Here is a 20,494-nt window from a genome sequence, read left to right on the forward strand (position 1 = left end):
CAGACAGATGAATAGACAGAAAGGTTGGATTATAGGGAGATAGATGGATGGGTAGATCAATGGATAAATCTGTCACACTAAGCCGAGGAATTACACTTTTACTGTTGGGTGGGGGCATGTGAGAACATTTACAGGGATGTATGCGCATTTATGAATTAATTTCACCAGCTGCTGCAGCTTTAAATATCAAAGGCAATCGCATCCTGTTTCATTGAAACGCCGGCCCAACATGCAACTATATCACTTTCCCTCTCTTCAAACAGCTCCTTCACTGCTGCATTGAGTGTCTTGTTCAAGGGTGTATTCAGTGCCACCATTATCTGTTTTGCACCTTTCTTCTGTTTCTTTATTAAATAATCGAAAGCGATTCAGGAAGACTGACCTTCAGGCTGCATCTGAATCAAAAGTGGGAAAGCCATTCCTGCAGCTGGCTTTTCAAGCTCTGGATGAAAAGTTTCTTTCATAATGATGGGAATTACATGACTTACACATCTATATGTGTTATTCAATGTCTTGCTCAAAGTAAGTGATGTTCCACTCAACAATCGGATTGAGGTTTTTGCCTTGCCAACGCTGTGGGTTCGAAAAGACGTGTAGGTACCCCAGTCAGCTCAGAGGTCAAGGCCTCAGTGCAACAGATCAGACAGTGTTATGGCACAGCATTTCCATCACTACACTGCCTCCTACTGGTCTGCAAAAATAAGATAATCTGCTAAATTGTCCGTCTGGTTATTGCCATTTGATTACTTAATAGAAATGATTATCAGCTTTGAAATGACAAGCATGAAATCACAAGTGTATAAAATGTGCCCACAGAAAAAAAGATCCAGTCAAAAGTATGGGCCCAGTCAGTAGTGTCTTTGCACACAATGACTTTTTTGTACTTTAGCATTTCATTGTTCAAACACAGGGAGAGATGAGAACAAACATCTGTAATGGTGTATCATTGTTACAATACGTCTTTTGATGTGATCACAACCTGGTGACCTTGTTTTCTCAGCAGTTTCCCATCCATATCCTCACCAAAGCCAACCCTGCATTGGTTCATCCATTTGGCAGGAGATGGGTACACAATGATATAGTCACTGGAATTTTGAATACATCAAAGTATTAATCATATTTTGGTAAAATGTTGTCCAGTTGAGAAGGGTTATCTGTGTTTTTAGTTGCTTGTTTAACATGTGCAATGTTTATGGACAATATGTGCATTTCTTGTTGTCTATGTTCAGTGCATTTTAGTTAATAGAAAGGTTATCTGTCAAAGATTGTGGCTGCACCGGTTGACGTTGGCTGGTTGAGGGTGACTGGATGGGGTACCCCTGGGGCTATTTAAGCAGTGCATTTTTGATAACTGCAGTCTAGATGGAGAGAGACCATCAGAGCTATCTAGCCACATTATAGCTGCCACACGCACACACTTTTATTAATTACTGTGATATAATGGAAACAGCTAACAGGAGCTTGTGTTAGTTCAGCTTCTTAAACCAAACATTTTGAATATCATGCTTATGTCTCTGCTTGACTTAGTTTTCAGAATTATACAATATTAATGTGAATATTGCTGTCAAAGCTAACACCATTGAAAAAGAAATCCACGTTTTGTAAAAGGCAAGAGCCTTTTCATCTGCCGTCTGTTTTGCTTTACGGGTGTCATGTGCTGTTCAGCTGTCGAGATGTCTCTCCTGTGCTTCCCGGGTGCTACAGATGGTTTCCAGCAACCCTGCTTCTGCTTGGAGTTTGCTTTTGGGTTGATCTCCTCTCCCTTCTGAGGATGAGCTCACCCCCCCCCCCCCCTTGTGCTGTGAATGTGTTGAGAAAGTTTCTCATGCAAAGGAGAGCATATGTGAGTTTTACTTACATTTTTATGATTAGTCAACATTTGCAACATGACATCTGGAACTTTGTAGTTTATAGTTCACCACACAAAGGTTGAGTGAAAACACAGCTCCTTGTACAGCTTTTACACGGCATACAGCAAACTTCAGTTCAAGTTAAGCTATTACATCCAGTTTAGTTATATCCAGCCAAAGAGATAACAATGCATATCTAGATGAAATGAAATGATAAAATGGAAAGTGAACTGTTAAATCTATGGTGAAATAAAATCTCAGTGTTTCAATGTTAAAAGTATGCCCTCTAACTAAAACAAAGGAACTTTCTTGGAAAGGGTCTACTGAGAAAGACCACAGAGCTAATGGCATTAGCTGAAAAAATAACAGTAGCTATAAATATTTAAGTTACTTATTTGGTTCATAAAAACAAACATAACAAGTAGTTGCATGAAAAATAATGTTAGCATATTTGTTTTATGGTGTGTCACTGCAGAAGCAACTGAGAAGTGAAAAAAAATAAATGCATGATAATAATAAAAAACCCCAATAATTTCAGACATCCAAAGTGATCCATTACAAGATGAGGATTTTCTGCTGGTGGGATTCAGCTTTATGGTGATTTGTTATGTGTTTGTTACATGTGACTGTTAGTGACAAGCTGAACTGCGGGAGGTGGATACATGTTAGCATGGTATTATCATGGTATAATCAGTCATTAACACATATTACCATAGATGTTGGTACTCCCTGGAGCAATCTTGTTAAAACGTGGTGCTCTTGAACCTGGCTGAGCACTCTTGCATCCGAAGGGGCAGCTAGGCAGGCTTAAAAGTTTCAGGCTTCCGCCGGCGCAGTACTTAATTTCAACGAGATATAAACAGTGCGACGTATGTTTGAGTTTGGTGCAGCACTACAGTGTCCGCAAACCACATCGAAGGTCACACTTTCAGAAGGTGAATGTACATTTTGACTTCCAGTGATTCTTTAGTTATGAAAATTTGGATGCAATTTTCCACACTGCACTGAAAGCAAATGAAAGTACAAAGAGGCCAATTGCAACATAAAAACACTGCCACAGAGCAGAAGAATGCTACAAGCTCCCTATTGCAACTTTCAACATCCGACTTTATAACATCTGTGTTGGGATAGGAGGTGACCATCCTTTTGAGGTGTGGTCTCATTAACATGCCATTGAAATGGTGACTTCAACTCAGTACTGTCCACCTTAAACAATAATCGTAACGCCTGCCAAAACCTGGCTTATTCTTGTCATGTTGTATGTGTAACATTAGTATAAATTACTTTTATTCAGCAAATTATTTCATGTGTGTACCTCAAACATAAAGAGTAATTATCAAGAGCATATACATGATGGGGTATGGGAGACATCTATGAAGGGGTTGACAAAAAATGATTGTTTTATGGTTTATTGGATGTTAGTAACTCACAAAATGTTAAAACAACTAAGTTGTTTTGTATTTCCCATACATTTACATTTCACCCAGAAACACTGTATCATTTTCATGCACCTATACTAAAGTGGGTCAAAAACTAGTTGAATCGATGAAATAAGATTATTGATTGTGAAACACACAAGACTTATCATCAAACACACCCTGGAAGACTCATGCCACCCTCCCTCTATCTCTGCGCAAGATCATCAGTGTTGTCTCGTGACTGTCATGTCATTGGAAAGGAAGATTGATCATCCCTTAAACTCTCAAATGAATATGTTAATTAAAAATGTTCTCCTGTCACTCTTTAATCGGTAAGAAGAACGTGTGCTATCTCAGAACGCCTCCCAGGTCTAATCCTTTGTAAGCGTGCAAGAGTACTCAAAGTTAAAGAAAAAAATAAACAAAGAAACTCCAACGTATTTTTTCAGTGTGCAAGCATTAATCCTTAGGATACAGAGGCTGCTAGAACTGATTGTTTCATGTCAGAACAGAGCTAAAATCCTGTCATCCTCTTCTCGGCTATATTTATAATGGAAAATAAATACATCTCATTAAATACTTCTGAAACACAAAATTTAGGAAAGGAAAAATGCCATAGGTGGCATGAACAGACTAAAAGTGATGTGTAGCAGGCTGATAAAGGGCGTTTAATATGCCTAGGTTGGTGACTGGAATTTTTTTGCTAATACATTACCAAAGTAATGGTGGTTTATAATGTACCTGTACAGAGGAAATAAGTCGTGTGTTATATATTTACATTACACTATTGTCATTTAGCAGATGTTCTTATCCAGAGTGACTTATGTACATGTAGGTTGTAGTTTTATCCATTTATACAGCTGGATATTTACTGAGGCAATTGTGGGTTAAGTACCTTGCCCAAGGGTACAGCAGCAGTGCCTTGGTGGGGAATTGAATGAACAGCCTTTTGGTTATGAGCCCTGCTCCTTATCACTACACCACACTGCTGCCCCTGCATTTCTATGTTGGATGTATACTATGGTGTGTATTTGTACAACACTATTATTATAGTACTTCATTATAACATAGTAATTTAGACATGGGCAAACCTGCAAAGAAGTGACACTTCCTATTTTTCTGAACTATTTTAAAATAAAATTTGTATGATTTAGAGAACCACAAAAAACAGATATTCAAATCAGTGGAAAGTAGATGCATATCATACCACTTTGAAGCACTCAGGTGTCTGTTCAGGTTCAATTTCTTGGAAGAAGTAAAACATTACCTCACATCAAAATGTGTGTGACGTTATGATTATGTATGACCAGGTCATCTCATAAATGGCGCCTGCTATAGCTAGGAAAGATAAAACATTGATGGCTATTGAGCGATTACTTACAGGAGCTGTTGCAAGTTTCTGTCAAAGTCTTAGTTTCTTAGAACAGAAGGTGCAACAGTATATCAAAATTGTTCCAAGACACTTGGAAAACAATGTGTATATACAATGCATTCATGGGAGAATAATAAGAATCACAACAAGCAATGATCTTAACTTCCATAGCTGCTGACTGGCTATAGGATTGGCTGTGGTTGTTGATAACTATAGCAGCCGACCAGGTTCACAGCACCAACAGTAGTGGGAAGCACTCTTTGTGTTATAGGTAATACGTGCTCTGACTTTGATCCTCACCTGATCTTCACAAAAAGGAGTTCTTTTTCATGTCTCTTCAAAAAGAAAAACAATTCAGTTACTATAGATTTGTTGAAATGCATTATGGTTGTTTATTTTCTGTGATGATTGCAAAGCAATCTAGCTAACAAAATGGTTTCCACTCTGTACTTTTTATATTACATGTGTCTTAGTGTGGGTAGCAGTGACACCCAGTCCTCAATTTTTTGCCATGATTACTTTAATCGTTTTCGATGTGAGATGAAAGAAATCTGAAATATTGGATATTGAAAGGTTAAAGCAAGTGTAATAGGAAGGCAAATGCAGAATGCATGCAACAAATTGTGGGGAAGGCTGTGTTAAACATTGGACGATTTCTGTTTTTTTGAATAATGGAAGAACATTGATGTAAAATATGAAAATATGCAAATGAATTTCTTGGTGACTCGTTTTAACCTGTACTGTGAAGCTGAGTGTAAATGTTTAGTGTATAAATTGTTATAATGTATGCAGAGTTTTCCTTGCCATTTTCTGTGTGCAGTCTGAATTAGTATTGAATGAACCAGCATAACTGTAGGTCTGTTTAATATTTATATTGTGCACATAGCTCCCCTCAAAGATAGATTAATAATTTAAGCATTGATTAGGCAACTGGAAGCAGACCAAAATAAACAAAATTGACAGGGGTGTGTAGTTAGATCAGCCAGAGCGCAGTATCCTAACCATGTGTATGAAGAGAAAAGGAACACGCCCAATCTATACTCACGCTGGAAAGTTTCACGGCACGCACTGGCTTTTTATTCGTTCATTCAACCTTAAGGGCAATGCTGCTGCAGAGTACAATCAATGAAACACCTTCGCCTCACCTCCCTGCCAGTTTTGTCCCTAATTTTGGTCCCTCTCTCCTCTCCGGTTGTGTTCACCATGAGCGTCAGTCCCCTTGACCATAAGTATGTTTTGTGAAGTACTTTTATACCAGGAATGGGCCTCATTTCCCATCGGAACCTTGGTGAAATGTAGCCACCACACTCCCTATTGGATGACTACTATGTGTTTTATTGGACAAAAAGACACTTTAACATTAAGCTGCTCCACCATGCTCATCACACCATTTTCCCAGCTCTGTAGCATACCGCACCCACCCATACCCCCACCCAGAAAGTGGGTGGGGCCAGCAAAACGTACAGTACAAAGATGGACAGACAGATAGAAAAACAAGTAGACAGAACAGAAAGATAAGTAAGCACACAGGACAGAAAAGACAGATAGTTAAACTTGCAAGTAGACACAGCTAGACCACAGATCAATGGACATACATGCACTAAAATGCAGTTCTGAAAACAGTCGTGTGAATGTATTTAAATCACAATTGCAGTAATTATAAAGATAAAAAAAACAGGCTAGTCCAAATGAGGAAAATAGAAACAATTCAAAAAACCCAACAAAGACACAGGGTGGGTCAGGTAGAGAAGTTACATTGTACTATATTACATTATATTTTAATTTCACAAAAAGATGTATGGAAGAAACAGAACCAAATAAATAAAGTAATGAGGGGATGTCACAATGGTCGGTAAAGGTTTGAAATGACAGAAAAAAGAAAAAAGGAAAACGATGGAGTAGCATCAGCAAGAAAGTTCAGAAATCTTAAAATTTGGTTTCACAGTTCAGTTAAGTGCTCTGTTGGCTTTTTCATTGATGGAAGTATTTTTCCATAGTTATATTGGTTGGCTATGTCCATTGTAAGGATGCGAGTTTTCCCCTGTTCTTCAAATTCAGCAGTATTGTTTTTTCAGCCGTGTCAGTGGAAGTAAGGATAACGTTTTAACAGCTTTGCCGTTGACTCTCGTCCTGAGAGGTCCCTTAATATACATAATGGTGGTGGACTGGCATGCTGTAGTCCTAAATAGTGGATAATGTTTTGTGATTGTCACCGTGTTGGTTGGTGGACATTCCCAGATTGCATGAAAATAGTTGTCAGGAGTGTCAAGGTTACAGTGTGGACAAGTGTCATTTCCTTTGAGCACATTTTGCCTGTTGAACTCACCTCTGGAACACTATGACTAACTCACCCCTGGAACACTATGGCTGATAAAGAACTGAAACACATTTTGATCTGGCCTGCAGAATAGGTAATGGTGCTATATCCTGATTTGTTCAGATAATGGGGAACTTAGAAATGAGCTCATCACAGAAGTAGCGTTGCACATTTTCTGTTGATTTATTCAGAATCACTGTGTTTTAGCTTTGAAGTCACACTGCTGAGCACTGGCTTGAGGAAGACAAAGAGGACATAGATTATTGGGGGTTTCCCCCAAGAATACGGTAGTGGTGCTGTAGTATCATGTTACATATAAAGGCTCGTGTTTCCCAATAAATAAGATTCAGATTACACGTTTCTGTTCTGTTCTATTCATGTTTCTGTTTGATGTAATTTTAGGCACTACATTGCAGGAAGCAGTGTCAAGATATGGTTAAAAAATGCAAACTGTGCCAGCTTTGTCTGTGCATTGCTTTGTAGTGTCTCTTATATGCCAAACTACCGTGTGACAAAATCCTGAGGTGTCCCCTGCAGCGTTGTGTATGGGTTGTAAAGTGCTGGCTTTTAACTGTTGTGAAATTGGTAGTGTAGAAACCCTGGCTATGTCATTAGGCTGGTCTGCTGTTGGCTACACTTTAGGTCAATTCATGAGAATTTGGTGTTCTCTCAGCATAATCTTAGACATGTTTTTCCACCATCTTTCTTGGATATTGTTGCACCAAAAGGGACCTATGGTGACCTTCACAGACATTCTTTCGTAGTGACAGTCCATGGCACATATTGTAAAGTAACCAGCCAATCAGAAGCTTGGATCAGTATTACCACTGGGATTGTGTTGTTTTCCTCAACATGTTTGTCTCACAGATATAACAATGGGCATTTCTCTGTTATGAGCCAGTGGGAACTAACATCACAGACCACAACCCAGAAAGCTGACAAGGGCTCAGTTTCTGTATCCATTTTGTTTTCTTAGACAGAGCCACTTCTACCCACCACCATCACCAGCCAATCACCGGAGACTGAGATACAGCATATCAAATTTCTTTAACAAAATGGTGGACACTACAGAAAGAGCAAATTTAATAGTTCTGCCTGCCCTTATGTTTCTACTATAACAGCGTGAAGTATTTGCCTTTGATCTGTCCTGAAATTAGGGAGTAATAAGCGCTAGCAGCTTGCTAAAATCATACAATAGCTGTGCACTATAGACCACCCTGTCTAACTTCCACTCTCAGTGCTTAAAGTCTCTGCTTGACCAAGTGTTGAGGTAAGCATTTTTGCCATTCAGGTTAAATTGAACTCAAGCTAAGTGGCTACTTTTCTGGCAAGCCAGCCATCACTGAGTATTGCCAGAAACTCCAAAAGCTTTTATTCATTGCAAAGGCAAGCAGACATAGCTTTAACACTGGCGGTGGGGGCTAGACAGCGTTGGCATCCTTAGCAAGCAAGAGCAAACTTCTGAGCAAGCAGCTATTTTAACATTCAAGCAAGCTATATTTGAGCTGGCCAATTAGTTGATAAATCAAAGATGAAACACTGAGCACATTAATCAAGCAGAGAGTGGGTATTTCTCCAAAGACAAATATTTGCTTTTCATATTTTAACAGATCGGCTGTCCGCCATCTTTTTAAGGAATGATTGATGCCTTGTGCTCTCAAGTCATTGGCTTGGCTTAGTGACTAAGTGTGATACCTCACTCCATGGCATGCTTTCCTGTTACTTCTCAGAAGCGTTGTTATGGGGGCTGATTTAACGGTTCCACATTGTATGATTCTAATTTGGCCGGACTGAAAAGACAGTGAAAAAGCACCTGGAGCCACAGCTCCACAGTTTCACCAGTGGGGAAGCCTCTAATGTGTGTCTTTTCTGTGGCATACTTTCACTGTGGAGACAGAGCTGCTTTGTAGTGGATCACCTTTGCTTGTGCTGCTTAAGGTGCTTTTTATTTAGGTCAACACAATTTAATAATGTAATAAGTTCATCCATGGGCAATGTACCTACAGTTTAATATGCAATTACTTTGCAAATAAGGCGGATAATAGGTAGCATATACTGTCTATGTTTTATGTTTATGGTGCATTTATTCTTATTAACTGTAGGTCCTCCTCAGCTAACAGTGATAATACCCTCAACCTGACCTTCAACTGTAACCCCAACCTTAAAGCTTACTTCATCCGTAATCCTAACTTTGAAGGAGAGCTTTTACAGTGTTGCAGTGTTATCTTTGTCTTGTAATCATTAAATGTTTGCATAAATTATAATGGGGTCTTCATCAATGCACATATTTGCTAATAACTGACCTAATTCAGGTTCAGTTCAAACGGATTAAGTGTGTATGTGTGTGTGTGTGTGTGTGTGTGTGTGTGTGTGAGTGTGTTTGATAAAATCAGCCAATGGTTAAAGACCCTCACCTGTTTAGTCAACAGTTAATGTTAAAATACAGGTATGTGGCTGAAGAGAGTCATTTTTTTGGCAGGTGATATTGCTATGACTATGCTCAAGGGTGGGTATGTTCTGTTCTGTTGTCTGTGTTTCTATAAATTATTAGATTTTTTTGCTATTTTCCTCCTGTGTGTTTTATGTGTTGAGCTTTGGCCAGCGCTGTAACACTAACCCTAAACCCAGTTCCAGCCCCTTTTTTAGTTAAACATGAGTGAACCAATTACCTGGCGCTTACACAAAAACCCCTTGTCGCTACACGCAGGAATTGTAAACACAGGAATAAGCACATGACTTTTACTCATTTGTTTGTGTGCTTTGAATTATTTTCATATTCCTTTAGCAATGCAGTCAAATGTATTTTTTTCTCATGAAAGGCAGGGTGTATATGAAAAATCACAGTTTCAGTTTGGCTGTGGGAACCCTTTCCTTCATATGAAACCAGCTGCAGGAGAGTGAGGCTCACTTGTGGAGTCTATAATGTGCAGCAGATTGTTATTATTAATTGCATTTATCATGTCACTTTAAGTGTTATTGTCTGCACCTGGAGGGTCTTTTTAAAGCTGCTTTTAAGGTCTTCCTGTGACTTCCAATTCCCTTCTGATTTCAAAGCTGAACCGGCAATAATAACAGTGAGCCCACCATATTTGTTCCCTTATAAATTTTAAAAACCTCAAACACGTCTCCTCTGTAAGCTGTCACTTTCCAAGGCTGCCGAAATCAATATGTCCTCATAACTCTTGTCTGTGACCCTTCCGCTAAGTCATTACATGCTATGGCTGCGCTGTGGTGGCACACACATAAAGCACACAATGTCCCTTTGTCCAAAATGGCCTCCTGTGATCTCGACTGCGCTTTACGCAGGAGCTCCAAAGGGCCACGTCATGCAAACAAGCCACATCTGCCGTACTGCAGACCAATTGCTTTACAGTCTATTATAGTGCAGCTATAGTTCACTGGTGTTTTTGCAGCTAGATTGGCATCAAATTCAATGCTAGTCTGCAGTCATCGGAAAGATAATCTATCAGTGTGTGGAGCCGAAACGGCAAACAAACATGGGAATGCTGTGTGATGGGAGCTTGATTTATAGTCCTGTGACTGATATTAAAAACTCCAATTCACTTCTTACAGTGCAGAGCGATTCAGTACGAGGCAACACACATAAAATATTCACAAGCAGTACTTCGGCACCTGCATCACAGTGCTGGCTCTATCACACAGGGGCCCTGCATCTGGTGCTTGACTCATGAAGTGTCTCCTGCCTGCTGCGCGGTGTCCAATGGCGTCCGACTCCCCGCTGTACCGGGGGTCCGCCAAAGCGCGGCATTACAGAGGGAGAGAAGGGGGCATTTCAGGGCTTTTGTGTGCGTGGCTCTCAGAATAAACCGAAAGTGATGGCAGGGGGAGGAGGTGGAAATGTTAGAATTACTCAGCTGAGTAGCTGAGTGAAACGATCGGTTTAAGCGTGGTGACGGAGAGCGCGGGCGGAACAAAAGCCCCTGAAAGGCCTGGGTGATGTCACGAGGCACGGCGCAGGAGGAAGTCTGCGGGTTCTCAGTCTCTCGGAGCCGGAGAGGTGGTGGTGGGGGGGGGGGGGCGGGGGCCGCCACCACTGCAGCAGCTGTCGATGTTGTGTGACGGAGAACAAAAGGCATGAGAAATATTGTGACAGAGCCGTGTGGCTGCGAGTCCAAACACCGTGGCTAGAGAAACATGGTCTCCAAGCCTCAACATCAATGGTCTCCACCGCTCTGCCAGACATAAAGCATGCAGGTACTCTCCAGCCCTCTGTACATAATGCCCGAATGATGTCTTTAATGCAGATGATATGGTCTGTGTGGAGAAGGCCCTCAGACTCCAGTATGCCAAAGCATACCAAAATGAGGCACAGGGGCATGAACGCAGTATTCCATTATAAATATGGCCTTGTCCTACTCCAAGTTAAGGATATACTTCTGAATGCATGATTTCACACAAACAACAGGACATGGAGATGCCACCACTCAACACAATTATTACGCGGCAGCTCAACAAGCATAGAAAAACACATCATTCAGAATTTAACTAAATGAAAATGCTTGTCAGTAATTGCTTCCCTTAGAATAACTGATATGGTGGAAGAGGGATGTCCAGTTATGTCCAGATCATCATATAGCATCCCAGCTCCTTAAAATCATATGTTTCAAGCATGACAACGCTAGCTGCCATTTCATCTGTGAATTGTAACCAAACAGGTTTTTAGTTTTGTGTGATATTATTAAAATGGTGGTTTTGTTGGTTGTTGTAATGTGGATTGAGCCCATTGCCACTGGCTAACACAACATTCCAAACAGCTAATTAGCTAAAGTAGGACCACACCTGGCACAGGAGGGTAACTCCTAGCAACCGTGTGACCGTGAAAATTCCACAAATGTTAGCAAATGGGGAAAAAAATCAATCAAAAATGATATAAAAATAAATGACCTATAGAATGCATTAGTTGGGAATAGTATAGTGTGTGATGTAGATTATTATTGTAGAAAGTGTTACAGTTAAAATTATTTTGGTAGGGAAACATGCATAATTGTGAGTAATCCTTACATATATGGCAGTCTGGCAACAGTCAGGTTTACATGCAAGCTAATTATTCAGAGCAAAAGCTCCTATGGGGAATGTGTTTTAATAGGAATAGTTCCTGTATATGGTAATATGTTCATCATTCGTAAGCATGTGGCATGTTGTGAAAGTGTAAGGTTTTTAAAAAAGCAGATGCTTGTGCTACAACCCCTATTGAGTAGCCTGGTTTTTTTATAGTTCATTTTCTCATATACTGCAAGGGTGATGCAAAGCCAAAGCTGTTCTGCGCCGTGAGTTGGTCTTTTTGACACGAGCGGCTGGGTCACCTTTTTCATCTTCATCTGTCCCTTCTACAAGCTCAGGTCACAGCTTTGGCGCAGTGCCTCCACTTGAGTTTGCACAGTTGTTACCCGTTGTCACAGTCCTCGTGCACCGTCCCTGCCGCCACGTTGCTCGACCGCATGGGCTTCGTGCGCTGCTGAATATGGAAACGGTTTGTAAACCATTTTCCTTTCGGCTATTTGTTTCGGTCACCTTTGTCTTTAGCGTCACTCGGCGTTGCTTTTAAAACGCCAAACACCTGGATCTGCCTGATGACAGATGGGTCTTTTCTTTTGTTCCGCACATTATTTTTTAATGTCAAGAGGGTCGTCTCTTATTTAGCGTCTGTCTGAAAGCGAAACCCAGCGGTGTTTGCACAATTGTATTTGTTTGGCTGTGCAGGGAGCTTCGAATAAGGTGACATAAATGACACGTCCCTGTAAAGTCAAATCAAATATCCTTTGACAGGCTGGCGTTGACCTGTGCTGGGGAATGGGGCTGTGGAGCAGTGCAGGCAGCAGGACTTTTTATGTCACGCGTTCGACAGCAGACTCATCTCACTTATTTCTGAGTGTGTATGTCTGCGTTTCAGGGCTTGCTGGTGTGAGTGTGTATATTTGTGCGTGTGTGTGTGTGTGCGTGTGTGCGCGTGCGCAGCTGTGTGTGTTTGTGACTATGTAGCCATATGTCTAGATAACCTTGTATATGCAGGCGTGTGTGTGTGTGTGTGTGTGTGTGTGTGTGTGTATGTGCGTGTGTGTGTGCATGCGTGTGTGTGTGCATATATGTATGTGTGTGAACGTGATAAGATGTTTGTAAAGTCTGTGTGTGGATGTATCTGTGTGCATGTACATACTTGTGTGTAAATGTATATCCATCTGTACGTGCTCATTGATTTGTGTGTGTACATGTCTATGTGCGCATCTGTGTGAGTGCATTCGAGTGTACTGTACAGACATACGTGTGTGTTTATGTGGCTCCCTCTGTGTATATGCGTGTGTCCAGAGTAACAGCTGGACGTGAGTGGCGCTTGTTACCAGATTACTATTAACTGTAGCCAAATGAGTTGCTGTGTGTGGTGAAAATGCAGAGCTCTAAAGGGCGCTGGTCTGGTGCCCAGCGCTTTCCCTTTCTTTCTGAGCCTCCCTGGCAGGTACAGCGACAGATGTCACTCCTGGCTTCCTCTTCACCCACCCTATCTCTCCACTGGCCCCCACCCCCTTCCCCACATCATTGTTCATCTCTTCCAGCCCTTGACAGAGCGGATACACACACACACACACACACACACACACACACACACACACACACATTCAGATCGATTGCAGCACCCACCTGTTTAACTCTATGGATTTTTAATCAATCAATTCACAAAGCATCAAAATAAACAAGTCTTCCAGCAGTGCATGGTCTCTACAGTAATGCAGCAACATGCAGTCTTTGCATGTAAAGTACTCAAAATAATGTGACAAGAGTTTAATATGCATGCTGTGCTTGGCTCCTTTGTCAAAAAACCTTTACTGGTTTTTTACATAATTTTCACAGCAATGACTATGCACCAGTCTTAAAATAAAAAGCTAAGTGAATCAGATCTGAAATAAGAGCTGTTGATACCATTGGCATTGGTACAATCTGCTGGCGTAGCTATTCACATACCTTGGATAAGAGAAATAGGTTTCCTTCTTTCAAATCAGGCAAATGGGACTCAGCTTGAAATATGCAAATCTGCACTTGGTGAATGGATTGAATTTTGCATTAAAAGTTAGCACCCTGCTAAATAATGTTTCCTGCAGGTTTTCCATGGCGCACCTCACAGGAGACACAGCAATGTTGTTGGGGAGCCAGTGTGTGCTTGCCCCAGGGTTCATTTGATGGAGTTTGGCGCTGTGTGTATCTCAATCAAGTTGATTCATTAGAGCTTGATGCTGTACTGTAGCTATTTCAACCAGAGTGCTATTTGCTGAGCTGTAGCTGCAGCCAAACACAGAAGCCACAGATGACTCAAACAGATCGCTAGGATTCATACGCAAAGCTTTCTGGCATTTGTTTCTGCGGAAAACAGTTTTTTTTTTTTTTTCTTTACCTCTGAATGTGCTGATGCTTAGAAAGCCAGAGTTGGAATTCATTAGATTTCCCATAACAAGTCATTTCATGTCACTTCAATGAATTGGGCGCGAAGTAAAAGAAAAGCTGGCGTGCTGAGTGGCTCGTTTATTGCACCAACATCCCGGTTGTTTATCACCTGACTGCAGCTCGTGCAGCGGCGTCGGCTCGCGCACCGGCGATTAATCTCCCATATTGCCTCCACCCTAATTCCCACATTTCTCTTATTTCAGTAAGAGGCACGTCTCCAGGCTGGATATGGGGCTCTTGCCTCTGAGCAGAGTTGATGTGTGGGGTGGCCATTATCTTTACAGAAGGCGCAGAGCCATCATCCATTTTCCTGCAGTGTGACGGAGGAAGTTATTTTGTCATTGTCGGATGTGGCGCTTAATTGAGACCCAGATGTATGCATCTTCGTGTGTACAGTATAGGGGTGCAAGAGCAGAGGTGTCTGTCTATGAAACAGAATAAGGGAAAATAGGTACAGATCCTGTAGGGGCGGTGGCGGCAGTGTAGCATAGTGGTAAGGAGCAGTGCTGGTAACCGTAAGGTTGCTGGTTTGATTCCCCACTGGGGCACTGCTGCTGTACCCTTGGGCAAGGTACTTAACTCAGAACTGCCTCAGTAAATGTATGACATGTTAAAATTGTACCCTGTATTAGCCCGTCTGGATAAGAGCAGCTACTAAATGAAAATAATGTAATGTAATCCTGCTGTGTTTATTACGCTGCACAACACAGATGCAGAGGTGCTGTAGAACACCAAACACACAACACGGAATAGCAACACAAATCAAGCTCTGTCCCACCCACTAGCTGATTCAAAGATACAGATCTCTTTTTTTTTTGCTGTTGTCGGAAGGCTCCATTCTTTTAGGCTATATGCCAATAGTCTGGAGGTTGAAATGAGGCAGGGGGAGCAAACATCATTTCATGTAATGTAGGCAATGGTATAGTGTAGGCTGAGGTCGGTAGTCTAGCTGTTGCCTGCTCCTGGGGTGTATGCAATGAAAATAAATGTAGCTGTCAGCACAGAATGTAGGCCAGTTTTATTACTGGTAAGTGATTATGTGTTCATGTTCGCGGCCTTGCATGTAAAGATAAGGAAAAACGCATGTTCGTTTTGCTATGCCGTTTTGCGGTTCTGCTCCGCGGATCTGTTTGGAGGGTTGATGAGCACATAAATCCTGATGGAGTCGGGAGGCGCACGTTCACACCTGCGCTGGGCGGGAAAAAAAAAAAAAAAACGTTTCCGGTAGGCCGTACTCAGCACGCGGAGAACGGGGAATTCGCATCTGATGCAGATCCTCGGAGACCTGAGAATTCAGCTGGCAGTTGTCAGTCGGGGTGTCATCAAACAGGCAGGCTGCAGCTATACATAAGAAAGCATAAGTGATATATGGCTGTGCTCAAGCGTAGGAATGGATAAATAAGGACACGCCGATTCTTTATAATAATGAAGCCTGGCAGCCTGCGGGATTGATGGCATGCCGGTAGCCAGGCCAGACCCGCGGCAGCATGTTCCTTCCTCTTACTCCCCTAACCCTTGTCTCACTTTCGTGTAATTATCTCCAGGTTGTGCATGGAAAGATTGATAAAGCATTGGCAGTGAAGTGCGCTTACATTAACTCGGTGGATGGGAGAGGTGGAGGTGGGTCTCTAAAAAACGCCCAGCGGGTCTGCTGCTAATTAAAAGAGCTGTCTGCTCGCTCGTGGCAAAGCTGCAGCTTCAGAACAGTGGTCACACAGTTAGTCCTGAAGGCGGGAGCCATTATTTATCAGCTCTGCAGGCGCCATTATGAAAGTTAACTTACATAGTATCCCGTATACAGCCGGATACACTTACCGAAGAAACTCAGACGGCTTACTTAAAAGTAGAATACGTCTCCTGGATGGGATTTGACCTTCCAATTAATAAGCCCGGTTTATTAATACAATTAATAACCGCTGCACCCTCCCACTGCCTTGCAGCCGTCAGATGGAAGGGCACCGTTGCGTTGCTGCGGGAGGCAGGGCGCAGCGGTAATTACCTCGGGGCGGTCTGCTTCAGCTGCTTCGGCTGCACGGCGTGTGGCAGCGAGCAGACGCTGCGCATCGGCGTGCCGCGAGGGCGGCCGGGGCGGGGGCGGGGGAGGGTGGGGGTTCTGACGCTGATGGGTGCTCCGGCGCCGTCGTCCTGAGCGAGGTCGTCTGCTCGAGTTAGTCAGCGGAGTGAGAGGGCCACCCGCCAGATGGAGGCAGAACTCGAGCGCCCTGCGAGTCACTGTATGGGTGAATCAGCTGTAGCAGCGTAGCTGCTCAAGCCTCGTTTCATACAGGCCAGGTGGAAGTGAAGTGGCCTTCCTGGAGGTCATCAGGGATGAATGAATAGACAGGTGATCAAATAAACAAACGAAAGCACAGCACTTTTTTTACAACAGTTGACTGTGGTGTTGTTTCTTTTCCCATTTTTTCGCTGAGAAACTCAGAGAGTCAAGCAGTCATGGTGGGTACTGAACTGACTATTTATTGACTATTAATTTAAGAAAATTATCCAATTTTTTCTCAGAATTTCAACATTTATTGTGAAAAGGGACATAAAGAGCCTTCCTTTTTTCCTTGGGGATATAACAGCTGGCACACAGTGAACAGAAATTCACCTCCTATGGCGTAAGGCTTCTGGGCCGGCCACGGCTCATTGGAGCCAGCGCCGGTAATAGGCCTGTGTGGGGTTTATGAAGGGTTTAAGTGAAAAAGGCTCTTGTGGTGGCAATGGAGTGTGAGAGGCCTGCAACGAGTGCTGCGGCCTCTGAAACCCTCCTACGGTTCGCGGCAGCATCAATATTTATCCAGAGGCAAACACGTTCCCGCAGAAGGCAGTGACTTCTCTGTGGAGAGGTGCTGTGTGGGTGTCCGGAGTAAACCACTTAAAAACTCACAGGGGTCTTTTTAGGACACAGATGGGTCTCAGCATAGGTCTGCCACACCAAAGGCACCCCTGTCCAATGTGGGCCCTCCCTTGCCTCACCTTCTCACCTTGTGCAGAAGTTTTGCTTATAGTTCACCAAGGCATTCAATTCTGATCTAATTGCTAGAAGTGTTGATTGAATTCAGAGATCAGCTGTATCCGGTAAATCACAATAATGCAATTCTGACCATTTCAGTGAACACAGTGTCAATCATGGCCATCTTAAGCCACCTGATTTAGAAAACTAGACCTGGCGCACTGTAGCCCCACAGAGTGTGAGGGCATTCTCAAAGCTGGCTCGCAAATAACTTGCATCCCGGTGGCCTTTCAGCTCAGGTTCAAGTTGTTTCAGAGCAGACAAATTCAAGTCCTTTTGTGTGGTCTGTGCTGACCAGAATTCAACTGGTTTCACAGCGACACTTTTCTGTAGCGCTCAGTAGGCCTGCCATTTAGAAACCGCCAAAGCTCTCTGGAGAGCATGCAGGTATGATGGGGAATGCATATGCCTCGTGCTGTGCTCATGTTTTTCCCTTGTGCTGTTTCACCAATTAACTGCTGTAATTGAAAGAGTGTTGTGTTCATCTGCGGAAGACTCTGTCCTTTTAGAGATGATTTATGAGCGATATCTGGAGCGCACAAGGCAGTTGAAATGAAGGCAAATGCATTAGGCGTGAGAGATCAAGTCCAGTTTGATGTCATTTTGTGTGATTTGTTTCCAGTTGATGGCAAATGTGTTTGCTCTCATACTGCTAAATTATGTGGTGGACAGAAAATTGCCAGCGCACACAATTCAGTTTGCAAGTTCCAAGGCCTGCCCTTTCTGGTTGTCGCAATGATGCCGCTGTCAGAGCTTTCAGATGTGGATCCAAACAAACTGAGCAGTCAAGTGGACTAGTTCTGACAGTACCCTCAGATCACATGAATATTCCTGCCATTTTCTCTGTGTGTTCACTGCTTATGATATTTCTTTTTTTTTTTTGCTTTCTTAGAGATCATCAATGTTGGCTGCCCTACAGCACATGTTGATTTTGAATACACTATGAATGTTTTGAATGCACTGTTTTATTTAGGACTAGTGCCCTGGGAAAGTATATATTATTGTGTGGAATATAATCACACAATAAAATGAAAATGATTACTTTATATGCAGGCTACTACATTGATAACAATCTTGGCATACAGATCATCATATTTAAGTAATTACAAGTAATCACAAAAGGGATAAGTATATTGACATATTGTAATGCAAAAATGTTTTGAAAGGTTTTTACTTCAATATTGCTTGTGCAAACATTCTCTGAGGGTATGGGAAGCACAGTCCCTGCTCAAAAATCTGTCATATTAAGTAGATAAAATGTAGGATGTTAACAGATTAATGCTGCAAATTTGTTTGAATAAATGACTGATACACCAATATGCATGATCTGCTGATGATATGATTTTGATGGCTTCATTTCATAAACAAACAAAAAACCCCTCTCAATTCTACCAAATACAAAGAGGCACTCTTCATAGCGACTGACTGTCCAAATGGCCAGAGCTATATCATTTTTCCCCACTTTAAATCCTTCCTGAAATATTTGCAATGCAAGCTGCTGAATATTCAGAATGAATACTTATCTGTTTTTGTTAGTTATTCCTGAGTACCCTTGAAAGGGATTGAATGGCCAATGGCTACTGCGTCTTTTCAAAGAGCTTTACTGTGGAGGGCCCCGAGACGCTTTAAACACATTGTGAGTGCAGGATGAATTTAAATTGCGTTGTATCGTTGGATTGTCAAGGAAAGCAGAGCAAGTATTCCACTGGAGGCAAAAAAACATTATGGGCCCTATTACACTTTCATAGAGAGCCACTGCAAGACTTTAAAAGTGCCAAAAAATGATGGCCATCAAAGGCTGGGAATGGATTAAAGCTGTGAACAGTCCAGTGATCACATGCCACAGATCTGCCACCTGCAGGAGTTTTGTGGCCTCTGATTCTGATCTCAGCCGGGCCATCATTTTGAGATGGACAGAAGAACAAGGCTTTTTTTTATTATTATTTTGATGCTTTTGAAAACGCTGAGTTGAAAAGCGGGGCCTGAAACAGTCAGATGAGGCCGACAGTGCGAGATGTAAAGATATGGAGATGGACCCGAGAAAGAGGCAGGTCACAGAGGGGAGCGAGAGGGGCTTTGAAGATCAGCAGGTGTATCGGTGCTCGTCTCTTTGAAATATGCGGCACCTTTAATTCCCCCAATAACCCCGGCAACCGCAATTTTCTGCATCGCCTACACGGCGATGCGTGTTTGGACGCGGGTGTCACGGCGATCGCGGTGACGTTTTTGTACCAGCCCCTCCCTCTCACACTGCGCTGTTCTCCACAGTGAGGTACGTATCGTTGATATCGCTGCCTGACTTCATGAATGAGGCCTTACTGGAAAGGGGCCTCTGTCAGTGCTCCCTGCTTCACGACAGAAAGAGCTTCAGCAGGTTTGGGCCTGCCCCTCCCAAAAGTGGTGGGGTGGTAACCATGATTTACCTGGAGGGGGGAGCGAATCATGGTGCCAGGATAAGTATCGTGCTAAGGATTATGAGCCCATATACTGTGATATTGTGAATGTGTGTGTATGTCTTTGTGTGTGCCAGCATACCCAGCAACCTGAGTGAATTACAGCCATGTAAATGATGTGAGGTGTCACTGTCTGTGTTGATGTCACATTGAATGAGAGACACAGGAAGACGCTGGGGTCACAACCCTGAGCTGCGTGGTAAAATTAGACTCATTTGCTCCGCGTACAAAGTGCACTGGTACAAATAAGAGAGCATTGCCCTCTAAATGAACCTATTTAAAGCACAGCCATGCAAAGAGCATTGCCTAACCATGGGTTCTTTGATCCATTATGCAAAACATCAGTAGTATTCCTGTACATACTGCAAGTGCCTGCACTCAGCTAAATTGGATAAGATGGATGAACATGTATTCTTCTTCTAAACCTGATATGTGCGGTGTTTGATATTTGGTATTGTTTTCAGGCTTCTTTACACTGTATACTCAATATACATTCAATTACACTATATACTCAATAATTTTATGTAACTTCCATCAGCAAAATGATGTGTCCGGTAGTTAGCTACTGGTATGTTGATTCAACATTGATTTTCTGTGGTGTTTATCTGGCTACTTATAA

This window comes from Megalops cyprinoides, chromosome 1 (genome assembly GCF_013368585.1).
Source record: "Megalops cyprinoides isolate fMegCyp1 chromosome 1, fMegCyp1.pri, whole genome shotgun sequence".
NCBI classification, from domain to species: Eukaryota; Metazoa; Chordata; class Actinopteri; order Elopiformes; family Megalopidae; genus Megalops; species Megalops cyprinoides.